This window comes from Myodes glareolus, chromosome 15 (assembly GCF_982192425.1).
Source record: "Myodes glareolus chromosome 15, mMyoGla1.1, whole genome shotgun sequence".
Lineage (NCBI taxonomy): Eukaryota > Metazoa > Chordata > Mammalia > Rodentia > Cricetidae > Myodes > Myodes glareolus.
Genome location: NC_142040.1, coordinates 53,864,430 through 53,883,073, shown reverse-complemented (window position 1 = coordinate 53,883,073; position 18,644 = coordinate 53,864,430).

Below are 18,644 nucleotides of genomic sequence, written 5' to 3'. Positions count from 1 at the left end.
TAAAAAGCCCCACCTGTGCCAATATTTTGTACATCAGCTATTGGAAATAATACGTAAGCAATTTCCTCAATCTATACTTTACCATTACATGGAAGACATATTATTAGCTGACTCAAATGTAGATACTTCAGAAAGAATGTTTGAAGAAGTAAAGAAAAATTTTACCTTATTGGGGCTTACAAATTGCTCCTGGAAAAAAAAAAACACAAAGAGGAGATTCTGTCAATTATTTAGGTTATAAAATAGGTTTGCAAAAATTTAGACTCTAGAAGGTGCAAATTAGGAAAGTTTCATTGTAGACTCTCAATGACTTTCAAAAATTGCTAGGAGACATTTCCTATCTATGGCCCATTATTGGGGTAAAACCTGATGAATTGAGAAATCTGTTCAAAACCTTAGATGATGACAAGGACTTATGAAGTCCCAGGAAATTATCAGCTGAAGCTGAGAGAGAATTGGCTTTGGTGGAAGAGACACTACAGAATGCCCCTGTGGATCATGTGGAGTCAAAGCTGAACTGCATTCTGGTCATATGACCCTCTCAGCATTCCCCTACAGGAATTTTAAAGCAGAAGGAAGCTATTATCTCAGAATGGATCTTTTTGCCACAGAAACTGAGTAAAAATTTAAAAATTTATGTGGAAGATGTCTCCAAGATAATTCTAAAAGAAATATTGAGACTTCGTCAATTAGGAGGAAGAGACCCAGTAGAAATCATAGTAACTTTTAATAATGATGAAATTGAGAAATTATGGGCAGAAAGTGAACCCTGGCAAAGAGTTTGCTGTAAATTTTTTGGGGACAGATTAACAACAAATATCCCAAAATAAAGAGAATTCAACTTATAAAGAAAACTAACTGGATCCTTCCCCCACATTGTATGGGAAACACCAATATCTGGAGCCCCTACATTCTATACTGATGCAAAAAAAAGTCAGGAAAGGCCAGATACAAATCAGAAAATTTAAGTAAAGTGAATCTAAGCCCTTATTATTCTGCCCAAAAGTCAGAATTATATGTTATTCTTATGGTACTAATGGATTTTACAGAATCTGTCAACATAGTTACTGATTTACAATATGCATAAAGAGTTGTTTTGCATATTGAAATCACTGAATTTATACCAGATGATACAAAATTGACTTTATTATTTATTCAGCTATAAAAATAGTCTGGAATAGGAATTATCCCATATATATATTACATATCTGATCCCATATGGATCTGTCAGGCCTTCCAGCACAAGGTAAAGCAGAAATTGAAAATTGATCAACTATTGATTGGAAATATTCTGGAGTAGAGGCATCAGAATTTCATTAAAAAACATGTTAAGAGCAAATGTTTAATAAAAGACTTCCATCACATGGCAATAAACCAAGGAAATTATGCGGAAATGTCCTACTTGTTTTTTATACAACCAAACCTGTAGGAAATAACCCAAAAAGTACTCAAGGGAATGAAGTATTGCAGATGGATATGTTCCATTTTGTAAAATTTGGGAAACTAAAATATATACATCATACTATTGATACCTATTCAAGTTTTTCATGGATAACTCCTTTGAGTTTGGGAAAGGCTTATTTGATAATCATACATTTGCTAAAAGTTATGACCATCATGGGTATAACTGTACAAATAAAGATAGACAAAGATCCAGCATATGTCTCTAAGAAAATAAAACAGATTTTTGCTTATTGTAATATAAAACACATTACAGATATACCACACAATCTTACAGGGCAGGCAGTCATAGAATGATCAAGTCGATCACTAAAGGATATGCTAAACAAAGAGAAGGGGTAATAAAGGTCCCCAGAAATAGACTGCATAATGCTTTACTAACATTGAATTTTCTAAATGCTAATGAGAAATGAACAGCAACTGCCAAAAGACATTGGATAATAGAAAATACTGCAGATTTAAATCAGCCTGATAAACTTTAAAGATGTGTTGACCTCAGAATGGAAACCAGAACATGTGCTATGTTGGGGAAGGGGTTTTGCTTTTGTTCCAAAAGAGAAGAAAAACTATGGATACCATCAAAATTAATCAAGATTCGATTTGAACAAGAGAGACCTTTTAATTAGAAGAGATGACAGTTACTTAAGCAGCAGTGCCATTTAATCTAAACTAACCTAAAAACCTAACAAATACTTCTCATTTGTTCAGATATAACTTGCCAAAAGGGTTGCCAAATTAGGGTTGGAAAGGGATTTTGTTTCTGTCTTTTCAGGAGCATAAAGGCATCCAGTTAAGGAATCTGAAGACCACTGGGCAAATGAGACATCTGAAGAAAAAGGACAAATCATCCATAAAAAATGTCCCAAGAAAAAGAGTAAATTGGCCTTTTGGTATATCACAATTTCAATAGAATAAGATCTTATAAATCTTCCTAAATGTTTGCTTCTGCTGTTCTCTACAGACATATGATGCAAATTGCCTTTTTGTAGTCCCAGTCCAATTAAGAATTAAAGCTGGCTTTGGAGATGGAGAATGACTCTCTCCTTCTCTAAACACAAGCATGCTTGTTAAAGAAAACCTCAAAATATCTGTCTCATGTCAGAAGAGCCAAAGAAAAACAAAAATTTAAGGACTATTTTATTGCCAACAATTTCATAATCCTTTGGTTTTACATTGACTTTTTAGTAGGTTTTCTTAAGGTATAAATATTTTCTCAAACTTCTATATGAATAATACATAATCTTTCCCAGTTTTTTTTACTTTAATTTTTGTAAAATAAACAATTTACTTCCACTGATTTTAGAATGTCAATTAAAAGAATCATGCCATGGTGTACCACATAAGGACAATGCCCATTCAGCTAAAGTGTTTTACCTTGAATTATCGTAGAGAGTCGATGGTGGAGATCTTGAAGTTGTATGAAAGTAGTGTGATTTGCAAATTTGAGGCAGGTCATGGAAGCTCTTTATCATGGGACATCACCAGTTTGTTCAATTTTAACATCTTCCTAGAAAAAGTAAAAATACATCAGTGTTCACCGTTGGGATGGTTTTCTTTTCCATTTAATTTTTTTTTTTTAATCTGAGCCTGTTTCCTCTTCAGAAAGCTATGAGAAGTGCTCATTTCTTGGGTGAGAATTATTCTTGCCTATGCAAGATGCTCAGAAATCATTTCCAGTCATCACCTGTCCTCATTGCTCCATGCTTATAAGATTTTTGAGATGTTTTATGCTAATCTCTGAAGACATCCACTCTCCAGGCAAGAACAGAAGTAGCACAGCAGTCTTGATGTCAGGGTGCGTGTTAAAACATCCCTCTGACTTAGAGAACTGGAATGCAGTTTACTATTGGGCAGAAATGATGGAAATAACCTTAAGGAAAAATAAAAGAGAGAAAAGAAATACCCTTGGGACGTGTGGAGGCGGGAGATTAGATCTGAGGGTAGTGGGCGGGACTTGCAAATGTAGACATTTCTGACAGCAACAGGAAAGAATACAGCAAAACCTGCTGGATTGCATCCCTGCCCATCGTGCTCAAATCAATAATAAAAAATATCAGGATGCTTTATGTTTACTGCCCTTCCTTTCTGAACTCTGCGCTGTGTTCTGACTTACCTTCTGTGTTTTCTGGCAGCTGCTACTTCAGTGGATGCTCCACCTGGCATTCAGATGCCAAGAAGCTATCAAAGAGAAAGGCGTGCCTCCCAAAGCCTGGCCTAATTTATGAGTCAGCAGAGCTTCTAACCGTGTTTGAAAGAGAAGACTGCCAAACCCAGTCACGAAGGGACTAACATTTTCTATTATCAGAGGCGTCAGAGGCATCACGGTGCAGGAGCGGCACACCGTGCTAAGACAGAGTTCTGGACCCAAGGTTAAACTTAGAACCATAGACGTCCCTGGGAGATACAGCAGTAATAGGGGTGTCAGGTATAGCAGCCCTAGTGACTAAAAGAGACTGAACTCTCTCAGGAAGAGAAAAGTGTTATGTATGTGTAATTATATAACATTTTTATATTATTTACATTTTAATAGATTATATACAATATATACATTTAAAACTGTGTCTAACTGACTATCCATGGTTTGTATCATCAAAGGAGAGCATAGCTCCTTTAAAAAGAGAGTCTTATTTTGGAGGCATTGTAGTGAGGAAGAAGGGGGTGAATATGACCAAATACATCGTATGTGTGTATGAAATACACAAAGATTAAGTAGATAATATTACTTCTTAAAAAGAAGACTCTTAAGTAGCTAAAAGCAATTTAGTGAGAAAAGGGTTTATTTCATCTTACCCTTCCACATTATGGTCCATCACTAAGGAAAGTCAGGGCAAAAATTCAAACAGAGCTGGAACCTGGAGGTAGGAGCTGAAGCAGAGGCCATGAAAGAGTCCTGCTTACTGGCTTACCCCTCATGAATTTTTCAGTCTGCTGTCTTATAGCACCCAGGACCTCCAGCCCAGGGGTGGGAATCTCCTCCATAGTGACCTGAACCCACCACATCAATCAAGAAAATGACCACAGGCTTTCCCACTGGCCAGTCTAGCAGGACTTTTTTTTTTTTTTCTTGCTTGAAGTTTCCCTCTAGTAAATTGACTCTAGCTTGTGTCAGCTATCCGAAACAGAGAGTGAGGCTCAGGAACATTCTGTACATATTGAAGAAAGGAATAGCTGTGAGCAAAAGTACACAGAGGCTGGAAATGAGAAACAGAACACTGGCAGTATCTCCTACACCCAGACACAGTTTGTTATCTTATCTGACATAGAATTAATAACATATCTAGCTCCATCTTCGTGGAAACTCAAGTAAAGAATTTGAAATAGTGATGCTTCTACGGTGACTTAACTGTCACTATGGCTTCTTAGGAAGGTATCCTCTTCAGACACCCATAAGAGATTGCAAATGCTCCCACGTGTGTGTGTGCACACGCGCGCGCGCGCGCGCGCGCACACACACACACACACACACACACACACACACACACACACACACACACAAATAAATCTTTAAAAAAGCAACAGAGAAAACAAAGCAAGACCTAACTGTGATAGGGGAGTTCAGCCAATCACATTTTGTCTGTGGGGCGTGTTGCCCTAAGGCAAAAGTTTACCTATAATCCTGGAGGGTGCATTTCCTCTCTCTCTCTCTCTCTCTCTCTCTCTCTCTCTCTCTCTCTCTGGCCTGGATCCAACGTTCCGGACGGTTGGGATCCTGGTGTAGGTTTTTCCTTCTGTTTTATTAAAGCTGTATCTTTTGTAAGCTAGTCTGGGGACCTTTCATTACCGATTGCACTGCGTCTTCATAACTGCTTGCATTTTTCCATTTTCTGGTAACACTTTCAGAAGAACATTGTGTCTATTAGCTAACAAGTAGGCACTTGGCAAAAGCAGGTACTAAATTTACAACTGTGGTTTGTACTATACCCAATAGGGTGGCGGATGTGCAAGAGGGGATTGAGGAGGAATGGGGTCCCAGACAGAGGCTATGGAAGAATCTATAGGGAATAGATGTTATGTTCTGTTTTCCAGATGTGGTACTGAGAGTCTGGAACACTAGAGTCATATCATAAAGTGCTACTTCTTAGAGAGCAAGTAACAGCAGAAACAAAGTATCTGTGGAGGAAAGAGGTAGGGATGCAGGTGGATGGAATTAAACTCAGTGTAACTTCAGACATGAAGAGCGTGGGGGCTGAATGCAGGCCAGTGATGCCTTTGTTGGTAGAAAGCTAATGATGGTGATTCCCATTAGCTCTCAGCCTCCACTGAGCATGATGGGAAAGCTGGAGAAGTAGAGGACTTGGGGGTAGAGGAAAGAATGCTGTCTCGAAATGTACGTGATCAGGAAAGTGAACAAATAAACCAGGCACATTCTGTAAGGTTTCCTTTCCCCATATCAGCCATTTCTGTGATGTGAGATCAATCAACACTGCTCTCCAATGGCTAGGGAAGTATGGATTTGAATCATTAATGTTTCTCATTTCTCATTTGAGCAATACTTGTCTTTGCCCATTGGCTGTTTGGATAACCTCTGGCCTGGGTGCAGAGGGAATATCCGAGCCCACTGCTGTCTAAAATCACAACCTTAGGACCTTATCACAGCTGATTAGAGACAATGGAAACAGAAGAAGGTGCCTGGAGAAAGGAGGAGCAGTGTTTCTCTTAGCTTGAGAATGCTCACTACAAACTGAAGATAAGAGGGCTGCAGGGAGGCCTGTTTATAGGTTGAGCAGCCAGAAGGAAGGGCCTTCAGATGAATAGCCAACCCCATCTTATCCCAGACTGTAAGGCTCCATCCTTATTGACTCTGGAAGCAAAATAGTTTCCTTGGTTGCTGGAGTCTGTTTATTCAGTCAAGCCAAAGGAGCAAGTATGCTCACGCCATGGTGTGTATCAAGCAAGACGTTTCTACGATCTCCATTGTCATCACCTTCTCTTGGACACAAATGGTATTGATGGAAAAGGGAGGCTCAGCAATCTGGGAGCCAGGGCCATGGTTTTTCCCATCGAATCCAGTCCATCAGGAGCACAGTCTGCTTCTCCAAGAGATGTTGTCATGTGTTATCAAGGCAAGTCCTGTTTTGATGTGTGAAAGGTGTTGCAATTTCCTGTTTTAGCCCCATGTTGGGGGCCATCTGTTGGCACCCAGCCTCAATGGTTTTGTACAGTCTAGGGTAGAGGTGTGTGGATTAGAAATGTTAGACAGAATAAACAGAGATACAAAAGAGATTCAGGGACAAAGGACAGTACTGGGAGGGCAATTCAGAGAATACTGAATGTCCCCATGTTTATTTCTTATGATTTTTAAAAGACCCAATCCAAAAGAGGGGAAGAAAGCAAAGGACTTCTTTTTTATCATGATAATAAGGAACAAACAAAGTGATTATCATATTAAAACCCAAAACACCAAGTAACCATGTCTTTGTTAGTAGCCACTTCTTAACTTAAATCTCTGGTCAATAACCTTGAAGGAACAAGACTAGGCCTGAACTTTCTGACCTTTACTCAAGGTGAAACGGAACCACTACTGTGGACTTCCACAATTTTCAAAAAAAAGAGATGCACAATGTATTTTCACTCAGGGCCTTCAGGGAGCTCTGAATATGGGGTGTAGCAGGCATCTTTCCACTTCTCTGACTTCTACAATGTGAGGTACTTCTTCTGCATAAGAGGATCAGTTGGGAGCACTTTGTCATCGCAAGTGTGTGTGTTGACTACAGAGATTTTGGGGGAAAACAAAGTTCCAAGCTGCCTGATGTGAGAGAGAAAGAGGACAGGAATCCATACAATAAAGACTTTCAAGGAAGAAGCCAAAAAATAAACTGAACCCTGGAAATCACACTGGAAAGAGAAATTGTCCACAGTGCTCAATTCTTGCGCTCATCAGTTTGCTGTATGAACTCTGATCAACTGGAAGCCTAGATCTGGAAGTTCATCACAATGAATAAATACATCAGGGAGAATCTAGTACAGCCTGGATCAGTGATCCACTCCATCACAAAGAATAAATACACCAGGGAGAACCCAGTATAGCCTGGATCAGTGATCCACTTTTTTTCTTTATTATCGGCCAATCCTTAATACTTAGAAAAAGTATATATAGTTGTCTTTCAGTATTTGTGGGGGATTGGTTTCAGACTCATTCTCATTACCAAAGTGAGAATATGCCCAAGCTTTGTACATAAAATGAGGTATTATTTACATATAATCTGTCATCTTCTTGTTTAAATCATATACAATATCGAACACAGTGTAAATGCTACAGAAATAGTTAATATTCTCTATTGTTTAGACAACAATGAGAGAAATCCTTACACGTTTGATACAGATGGAGGCATTGTAGACCTACCTACATTTCCAACCCCTCGGGGGTTGAATCTGTAGCTCTGAAACCTGTCTATATGGTGAGGTAGCTGTGTATTCAAAATTCTTATGTGTTTTATAGCACATAGTGCTTTCCTTAGAGAGCCAAAGAGTGTTGCTTACAATCAAAGCAGTCAAATCAGTGAGCAGCTATGTGCTAAGGTCAGGATATTCTATTATACTTCCTACAGGTCTTAGAACTTCATTTTACAGTTATTTCAGAACCCTTCCCTTTCAAAAAGATTTTTATGAGTCTGAAAAGTACAAATGCATTGGATGATGTAAGCCTGTTCACCATTGTTTCCCACCTACTTTCTGAGAGAGTTGTTAATGAACAATAAGATGAACCCTAAACAGGTATTTGGAAGAGAATGAAGAAAGCCAGGAATCCAGTAATGGAAAGCTGGATAATCACCGGAGTGAACTAGAAATGGCCATACCTGCTTCCTACAAACTCCTGCAAAACCGGGTTTCTCAAGTCACTGTCAGATGGTACCCAAATAGATCATTAGCATGGGGTATTCCAAAGAAAGATTTTATATATATATATATATATATATATATATATATATATATATATATATAATGCTTCTTTATTTCTTTTCAAAAGTAAATAAACCCTATGGAATCCATATTTTCCTTATAAAATAAACACGTGACTCATCACTGGCTATCTTTAAAGTAATTCTAACTTAGGATGTGGACCCCACCCTTCTTGTCACCATAGTATGTATTTGAGTAGAGCATTAGTAAGGGGCATTCAGTTTCGTAGGTATTTGAAAACCCTGTCAATCTTTGGAGGATCTGGCTCCTGAGACACTATAGAAAAAAAGCAGAACATTATGGCTATCTAGTAAGAAGCAGCAAAAGTGGGTTTGTTTCATCAGATTTAGAGATCTGGTGCTTGCTTTACATAATTGGTCCATTTGGACTAGAGCACCACTCCTAGATGACCCAGGCTGAGTGTATCAAAGGCATGAGGTTGGGATGTAGAATAAAGTGACCAGAGAACAAAGCAGAAACTCCAAATAAAGGTTGCAGCAAAAGAATAAATACAGGAGAGCAACACTTAATTCAGAAAACACTATTTGTTGCTAGACTTCACATTTCATCTGAATAAATATCAATGAATCAAAGACATAGAACCATGCTTATCTCATTTAATCCTTCACTTGCACACTGTTTCCATTAGTAGGCTTTGTATTTTAGTGTATGCTATTATTTCTGAACTATTGGCTCTTGGGTACATTAAAATAAATTTTGTTTAACATCTTTCATTTTAGTGTAAACATTGCAAGACAGGAATTCTGGCTTGTCTTGCCCACTCTTCTCTTAGGTTTAAAGAGTGCCTGCTACATGGTAGGCACCTCCTATGTATTCAATGACAGCTACACAAATCTTGCTTTTATTATCTCTGACTCACCATCTGCATTATTACCAAATGAATTGCCTAGAACACTAATCAGATCATGTCATTGCCCTGATGAACCACTTCAGTGGCCTGTCATCTTTCCTAAGATAAAATCTAGCGTGTTGTATAAAGACTTTCCTCATCAGGTCTGTGCCTAATCTTGTCCTCTTGGTTTGTGTTAATGTCCTCTCTCCAACAATCATTTTAAATACCTCAAGCAATTGGATGGACAGCTCTAATCAGGGACACACACCCGAGGCAGACCCAGGTGTGAGGTGACATAAGGATCTCCGAGACAAAGAAGAGAATGAGCAGGCACCTGCAACAGACTTGGTCAGAAAGATAAGCAAACAAACAACAAACGTGATCACTTGAGCCAAAGGGTCACTGTACTGGCTAGTTTTACGGCAACTTGACCTAAGTCAGAGTCACTTTGGAAGAGGAAACCTCCGTTGAGAAAGCGTCCCTACTGGTTTGGCCTGTGGGCAAGCCTGCGTTACATTTTCTTAATTGATGCTTGATGTGGTTAAGTGCACTTGCTGCTCTTGCAAAGGACTGGAGATCAATTCCCAACACCCATATTGGGCAGTTCACAACTGCCTGTAACTTCAGCTTCAACACACACACACACACACACACACACACACACACACACACACACCCGAAAAATAAAATAAATGTTAAAAAATACCAGAAAAACAAATGGAGACCCAACTCGGCTTGTCTTTCCCCATCTTTTGGTAACACTTCCTAAAAGGCCATATTTCAGAAGAACATTATGTTCGCTACATCAGCTCCTGCTTCTAAGTTCTAGTCCTGTTTGAGTTTCTGTCCTGATTTTCCTCAGGGATGGATGGTGATATGAAACTATAAGCTGAAATAAATTCCTTCCAATGTAAGTTGGAACAATGTAAGCAACAATGTAAGTTGCTTACATTCATGGTGTTTTATCCCAGTAATAGAAGCTTCAACTATGGTAGTCACCTTCATGGATGAGAGAAAATGCTATAGGAAAGGCAGGTGATTTATGTTCGTTTCATAAAGCCAAATTTATGTGAGACTTTAAAGAGTTCTTGTTCCCTAAAGAGGCATTTCAGTTTGGGGGGACAAAGGATTTCAACCAGTTGAAATCACAACCTACCAAGAAATGACAAAACAATTCACATTTTAAAGAAAAATCTTTCTTACCAAATTATCAGGTTTATAGTGGGGAGGTTTCATGAAGCACATAAAGCATGCTATTTCCAGCCAGGCAGTGGTAGTGCACGCCTTTAATCCCAGCACTTGGGAGGCAGAGACAGGCAGATCTCTGTGAGTTTGAGGCCAACCTGGTATACGAGAGCTAGTTTTAGGACAGGCTCTAAAGCTACAGAGAAACCCTGTCTTGGAAAAAAAAGTCATGATATTTCCCTACAGTCCTTAGGAAATACAACTGTAGTATAAAATAAAGTCTATTTTCAGTTTGTGTCTAACACTCTGCATTTGGGTATAGTTTGTTCGTCCTAATTTATGTACTCATTCACTTTCCAGTTTGGTCAATAGTCTGTTCGTTAAGCTGATGCTTATCAAACCCTGACCACAGGAAGACCTGCTAAGGGTTCTAGGGCAAAGGTTGGGTGAGCCAGTGCACATCACACATGGCCCAGCATTGCATGCCACCTCGGGGGTTCCCCATATGACTCTGAGCAAAGACTAAAGTTCTGAGGCTGAACTCTGGTTACGAGTTGTGATGTCATACACCCCTGGGAAAAGCCATCCCCTTCGTGTTTCAACTTTGAGCTTGTGTGAGAATTCCTGAAGTCACAAAGTGTAGAGCGTGCGATGCACAGGTGCCATGCTGCTAGGAGAATGATTAGCTTGTTCTTCGCTTTCTCCAGCTGTCCTTCCCTTGCCTCACAGAGCCCTGAAGCCCCCAGTCTTTGACCAGATATTCTGAAAACTACATTTAATGTCCATTTTTTAAAAGTAAGCATTCTAACGTTAAAGATGGACTAGGACAGTGACAATAGGAGCAATTATGGCTCATATTTTGTTGAGGCCTCTCTAAGTATCTGTGTGACCTCCTTTCAAACATCACAGCCACTCTTGGCTCTGTGAAATAATTGTTACCTTCATGCTGGAGAGAGACTAACATGTCTTTCTAACAGAGATGCAAACCTAAGTAGCCCGCGCCCTCGGCAGACGCTGAAGCTGTTTTGCCACCTCTCAGTACCAAGGTCACTAACTTTCCATTATCTGCAGATATCAATAAGTTCTGTGTTCTCTATCTGTCCGCTGTCCAGAAATGCTGAAGTCATCACAGATAGAAAACGGAGGCTGTTTCTGTTACAGAGATCCAGTGACAGCTGATTACCCGACTTTGAAGACAACCTACATGTGACTAAGTGGCTTTTGCTGAGTCTCGCTTTCCCCTTCAGAAGCCCCAGTCTCATAGAACATGGTGCTTCTCTTCTGCAGGAGACTTCTGAGTAGAGGGTCACTGTGACCCACCCATTCACACCAAATGGTGGTTAGCTACCATAATTTTCCACTTAAGTGAGGACTACTACAAAAGTCTCTGAATTACTTAGAAAAACGAGTCTTAAAAATTTAATCTGCACACTTTATGTCTGAAGCTGATTTAAATTTATAAAGCATTTGCAAGGCTCCGTGCCTCCCCTCTCTTCACATTTCCTTCTCCACCCAGGACCTCCCACTTCCCCCATTATTAGCGGACGGCACGCCCCATCACAGCTGAGAAGCAGGTATTGGTATATTATTATCAACTAAAGTCCATGGTTTATATTAGTATTCTTTCTTTGATTTGCAAGCTCTGTGTGTTTTGAAATGTGTGATGCCATAGAGTCACCGTGACCAATATCATAGTGATTATTTTCAGTACTGTTAAACCCTGCTTGCGACACCTCTCATCTCTCTATTACTAGAGATGTAGCTCAGTGGTAGCTACATATTTATTTATTACATACATATTTATCATATATAATAAACAACCTCACACGCAGTCTTCATCCCTGCAAAACCAATGTAATGCAAAGTCTAGCCTGCAGACTTTGGGACAGTCCTCCCAAATGCCTTTTAAACCGTTGTCTTTATTGCTTCTTAAAGCAACCTAAGAGGCCATTGTTAATTTTATTTCCATCATATTTGAAAGACTGCTGTGAATTTGCTTAGTGAATTCGCTTCAATTTGGTCTCTAGGAGATCAAAGAAAAGATTATGTACGATTTTTCCCCCCATGGGCACTTTCCTAGAATGTATTGCTGCAACCAAGAGATAAGAGATGACCATCCCCAAGGAAAAAGAATAAAATGGGATGACTGAGGGGAGGACAAAGAATAATAAAAAAGATTCTGATATTTTAAAGAGAGACAACAATAAACATAACAAACAAAAGAGCCCCTCTCAAGCGAAAGGCGCTTTCATATACTTGTAGTCAGTTGTTTACAAACTCATCTGAAAAAAGAGTTAACTAGAGGCCTAGAGCTCAGTTGTTGATTAACAAAAATTACTACTTCCAAAAAGCTATTTTATTTGTGTTTTGAACAAAGAACTAAAAGTCCCTCACATCTTGGAAACTGTCAGGGGGAAGAACACCCTAGTGCTGGGGGGATAAACGCAAAAAGAAAATATTGAACTAGAGTCTTTCCATAAATCGAGAATGTTTGCACTTATTGAAGCTCTTGAGATTTTGCAGCGTGACAGATGATTTAGAACTGTTTGTTTTAAGAGAAGAGGAGCTTGTAAGATGTCTTCAAAATAATTCCATATGTAATGTGCAAGTCCTTGGAGCCAGAGTGTTTCTGTCGCCTCAAAAGCAACCCACTGAGCAGTCATTTCCCAAGGCATAGAATAAACAGAAAATGAGGGCAAAGCTGAATTGTTTATTTTAAACATGGAGATCTAAAGATGAATAAAAAACAAGCTAGGCAACTGGATACTTTCTTCCCACCAAGGACGAGAAGTATGCAGGTTGAGAGTGAGCGCGTACATGAAACTCAATCTCTATTCCCCTATAGAAGGCTTTCCAAGGCATCCGGAAAGGAAAGAACTACAGAAAAATATGCTACAGTCAGAGAATGAGAACCAGTCCTGAGCAAATCACACGTGATCTATATACTGTATACTTTATTACCTCAGCTTAATTTTTATGGTCATGAAGAATCTGTGACAACATGGGCCACCCCACCTACCTGTTTCGTAATCGAACACAATGCTCTTTCTTTTCTTGAGACAACAGATCAATGCATGGAAGTGTTTGTCACATTTTGCACCCTTTTAACTGTCTCTTGGAGAGGTTACCTGTGAGCAACCGCTGTTACTCCAGCTTTGTGAGATGCTAAGGTTTGAAGTCACTGTGAACTTTTAAGTCACTGTACAAAGGCCAGTACTGATAAATGCTGGTCAAAGGGCAGGTAATTATGAGTGTGACTTTGCCTTATAGAATAAATCTGTGAGTTATTTATAGTTAAGTAATTATTTTTAGCGTATTACTTTTAATAAGAAATACTGCCACAAGCTCTGACAGCTTCCTTCCGTACCTTGGCTATGGATTAATAGATACCAGCCTCTTTATGGGAACAAGGCAGTTTGTCCTGTTTGTTTATCAATGAGTAACACACAACTCACAGGCATGGCTGGAAAATAAGCAGAGTTATTAAAGGGGAAGGAGGGACTTTCGTTAAAACATCTAATTATTGCAAAAGGGTCAAGTACATAAAAGAGGGTCAACTTGGAGGGTAGAGACTAGAAGAGAAATTGCTAAGTAGTTATCAGTGAGGGACACAATGGTGTTGTAAAGAGAAAGTAAAGGCAGGGAAATTCGTACTGTCTGTGGCTCTCTCATCAGCTGAAATGCTGAAGCAAATGTCTGTTTCATATGTGTAGCTCTATATCAGCATCTAACTGGCTGGTACTTGGGGAGCTATTGGTGATTGATTTTGTCAGATAATCCCTTCACTAGTGAAGAAAGGGACAGTAATGACAGGGCAAATAAAAAAAGGTTTTCTTATTAATAAATACTAATATTAATAAATCTGTCATACTTTTAGCAAGATTTAAAGATATGAAGACAACACTCACGAGCCAATTTTATTTCTTTGTACTAGAAACAAATAAAGTAGAAAGAAATACAATTTGCACTACGATAAAGTATGGAAATTGGAGGATAAATCTGATAAGAGATGTACAAGATCTGTACATTAAAAGCCATAATAAATGCCAAGCTGGGGAGAAATCTGTTGTGGTTATGAATTAAGAATATAATTATTAATAATTTATGCTATTTTTGTATACATTTAAAACAATCTCCATCAAATCCCCAGCAGGCATGCTTATAGAAATAGAGAATCAAATTCCAAAATGTATATGGAGATACAGAGGATGTAGAATATAACCATACAAGGCTGAAAAAAAAGAACAAAATTGAAAGATTTTCTACAAGACTTTGTGACTTGACACAGTGCTGGGGTTATTCAAGACAGTGTTACTGGCATCAATATCAATAAACAGAACAATGAAACTGACTAAAAGATTCAGAAATACCCCCCCCGCCTAGGGCCAACTAATTCTTGGAAAAATTATCAAGACAATTCAAAGGAGAAAAGTAAGTTAAAAATTTTCTAAAAAAATTAATTACCAGACAGTTGTGAGCTACCTTGTAGGTATTGGTAATTGAAGATGGGTCTTCTGGAAGAGCAGTCAGTGCTCTTAACCACTGAACCATCTCTATAGCCCCATACAAATTACTTTTTTTAATCACAAGATTAGATAATCCTAAAGTTATTTATTTTTTTCTCTTAGGTTTGCAAGAGACACCACTTAACAAGACAGAACTTGCTTTACTCACAAAAGATAGGAAAGATAATTCGATATTTGTAGTTAATAATTTCAGTCTTGCAGCTTAACATACCTTGATTTGTAGGGAAATGCTCTGGAATCTGGAGAAAGACATGGAAACCTGCTTCCAAGGAGACTTTAGTCCCTGGATTTTTATTCTTAAATTCCTGTCCGTAATAAGACAGAAACAATCCTGGGTGCTCTGGGTAGCCAATGCCCATCCCACATGTGAGCTCATCCTTCTAACTAACTCTTAAGATGCCTTAACAGATCTTCTTGTCCAGGGTAAACACAACGTGACACTTGTCTTCTGGAACTTTCTCTTCAGTCTCATGTCCTTCCTTGTTACTCTAACAAACCCATTTCCTATATCGGTACCTTCTTGCCGCACTCTGGGTTTTCTAGGCACTTTGTTGAAGGTTCTCTGTCACCAGCTCATCTTTATGGGATCAGGTGCCCTAGAGACCTCTTCCGTCAAAAGGGGCTTGTGTGTGTGCACCATATCTTGAAGTCTTGCTTTTCCTTTTGGTGATAAGTGGTTCCTGGCTTTCTGGAAGTGTTCATAAACACACTAGTTAATCACAAGCCATTGATCATTGCAGGTGTGTTACTTGAGTGATTGGTGTTATTATTTACTAAGCTTTTTATCCATGTGAACTATGTCATTCCAGTCAGTTTTGTAAAAACTTGACTGGATGTTTAATGGATGGGGCAGGAAAGAATTGATGATGGTGGAAAGTGATTGGCCCCTAATATTCTTTTCTTTAGGACCGTATCCCCCAGAAGCTACTCAAGAGATAGACTTATTCAGCTAAGCCAGGAAGGAGAGAAGGAGCCTGCTCTCCAGTTTTTAAGAACTGGTGGTGTTTTCCCTGTGTTAGTCTTCTGCAGCAAGGACAAATGAATAAAATAATCAACTTGAAGAAAAATGTATTTGGTTCATGATATTTAGTTCATGATCAGTGGGCACCATTGTTTTGGGGCCCATGGTGGCAAACTTGCTGTGGAGCAAAACTGTATACTGTATGGTGGTTTGAAAGTCAACAGATAGACAGGAAGAGACCAGGGTCTCAATATCTTCATAGGCAAATACTCACAACAACCTAACTTCCTCCTTCTCTACCTAACTTCCTAAGAGTTTTCATCAGCTACCAGTAGGACCACTAGCTGGGAACCAAGCCATTAAATCATGTCCTTATGAAATATTTAAAATCAAAACCATAAAAGTTTATGAATAACATGATTCCTTCTTTTCACGTATCTCCCCCTCTGTGTGTGTGCATGTGTACTCATATTGGCATATGCATGTGTGTGCTTGTTTATAAAGAGGCACAGAGATTGAGATTAACCTCCTGGTGTAGTTCCTCAGAAACCACACACTGTAACATGAGGGGAACCTGCTTGTTTGGGTTTTTGTCCTGCTCAGTTCCCCCAGCTGTTTAGTCCTACAGAAAAATCACACTGAGATCTCTATAAGTTATAATGCTGATTGGCCCATTAGGTCAGGCTTCTTACTGGCTAACTCTCATGTCTTGATTAACCCATTTTTCTGATCTATGTTAGCCATGTGGCTCAGTACCTTTTTCAGTTGGTCAGCTCACATCCTGCTGCTTTGGTGCTCTGGGCAGGAGTGGGAGTAATCAACTTCCTCCTCCCAGAATTCTCCTGCTCTCCTTGCATCATTTCCCCTTCCTGTCTGGTTTTCCCACCTACACCTCCTGCCTGACCAATCAGTGTTTATTTAAAACATGACTGACAGAATACAGACAATTCTCCTGCACCAACACACCTTGTTTGTTAAAGCAAGGACTTTTAACTGGGTCCTGGGTCTCCCTGATGAAGTGGCTGCTTAGTGAGTCTCTGAGATTCTCCTGTTTCCCCACAGCATCGGTATTTCAAGTGTGTGTCAGAATTCCTGGTTGTTTTAATAATGTGGGTGCTGGGGATTGAACTCAATTCCTCGTGCCTGTGCAGCAAGCACTTTAGCAGACTGGAGTTATTTTCCAAGCCCCAGTTTTCAGTTTTAAAAATTCCACCGTTATATATTATAACTTTCACTAATTATGACTTTAGAGAGTTACACGATCTAGATAAATAATCAGGAAATAAGTGTGCCTATATAGAAAACTCCCCCCTCGTCTTTGTTGTACAAGAATGACTGAGCGCCCACCGACATTCCTCTGGATATTCACCTGGGCTATCCTTCCAAGTCTCTGTGTGATCCCCAAGGTCTCATGCAGAGTAAGTAATGAGACACGCTCATTCTAGAAAGTTGGAGGACCCAAGTGGTGAGACACTTATACTCTAGGATTTCCCAGTGGCTGGTTGAAACATGTGTTGTGCTTATGTGGTATGTGTGTGTGTTTGTGTGTGTGTGTATTCACATAGTAGTGTGCATGTGTGTGTGTAAGCCAGAGGCTAGCTTCGGGTTTCTTCCTTGATGCTCTCCATTTTTATATATTAAAACCTTGTCAAGTGCCTTTGTGTGGTGAGTGTGGGCACATATGTGCGAATGTATAGGTACACATGTGCATGTATGTATATATGGGGGTCGGAGGTAATGTTAGGCATTTACCTCCATTACTCTTCTGTCTTCTTCATTGGTCAGGATCTCTCAATGAAGCCTAGAGCTTGCCAATCCCTCCGTCCTCATTGGTCCGCTTGATCCTGGGAATCTATTGTAAGGCTGGGCTCACAGACGGGCTGCCATACCTACTAGAATTTACATGTGCTCTGGGGATTAGAACTCTCCTCACACTTGTGTGGCAAGTGCTTTAACTGCTGACCTAGTCATTTTCCCAGTCCTCAGACACCTTTGCTTTTGGGGACAGGTACTGTCACTGAGTCTACAGCTCATTAGTTTGGCTACGCTAGCTGGTCAATAAGCTCCAGGGAGCTGCTGGTCTCTGTTCATCTGGGATTTGGGTTATAGGCCCACACCACTAGCTTGTCCTTTTACTTGAATTCTGGGGATCAGATCTCAGGTCTTCATTCTTACAGAGCAGGCACTTTACCAATTGAGCCATGCCCCAGCTCCCACTGGTAGATATTTTCTAAGACCTGCACTGCACTTTGGAACCTCATCTCCATTCTTTTTGCCTAATTATTCTTATTATTCTCATTCATAGGGTCTGGCTGGCTTCTCACTTCTCTAGTTTCTTCACACCTTTCTCCACTAGGGCCTTCCTTTCTTACTGGGTGCGTTTCCTCCGTCCCCCTCCCCCTCGGAGGACCTGAACTAATACCAAGTTCTTTCCCATCCGCTGACTTCTCCACGTGTGCTCTACCACACTCCAGAAACCAAGGGTGTCAGGATGTGTTGGCCATGCCAAAGCTAGATCCAAAGTTGGCAACGCTGAGTTCTGAGCAACTGTCTGTTTTACGACAAGATTTCTCCAGAAGAAATGCAAAGTATCCTGAGTGAAGAGCTGTCTAGGTCATAAGCATTCCTGAAAATTTCCTAGTGCATCATCTCTCCAAAGTAATTTGTTAAAAGCCTTTAGGTCACTGTCTCCAAGTTAAAGTTTTACTGATATCTAACACCCAACAAAGGTGGGAACACCCAGTAGCAATGGTGGGAG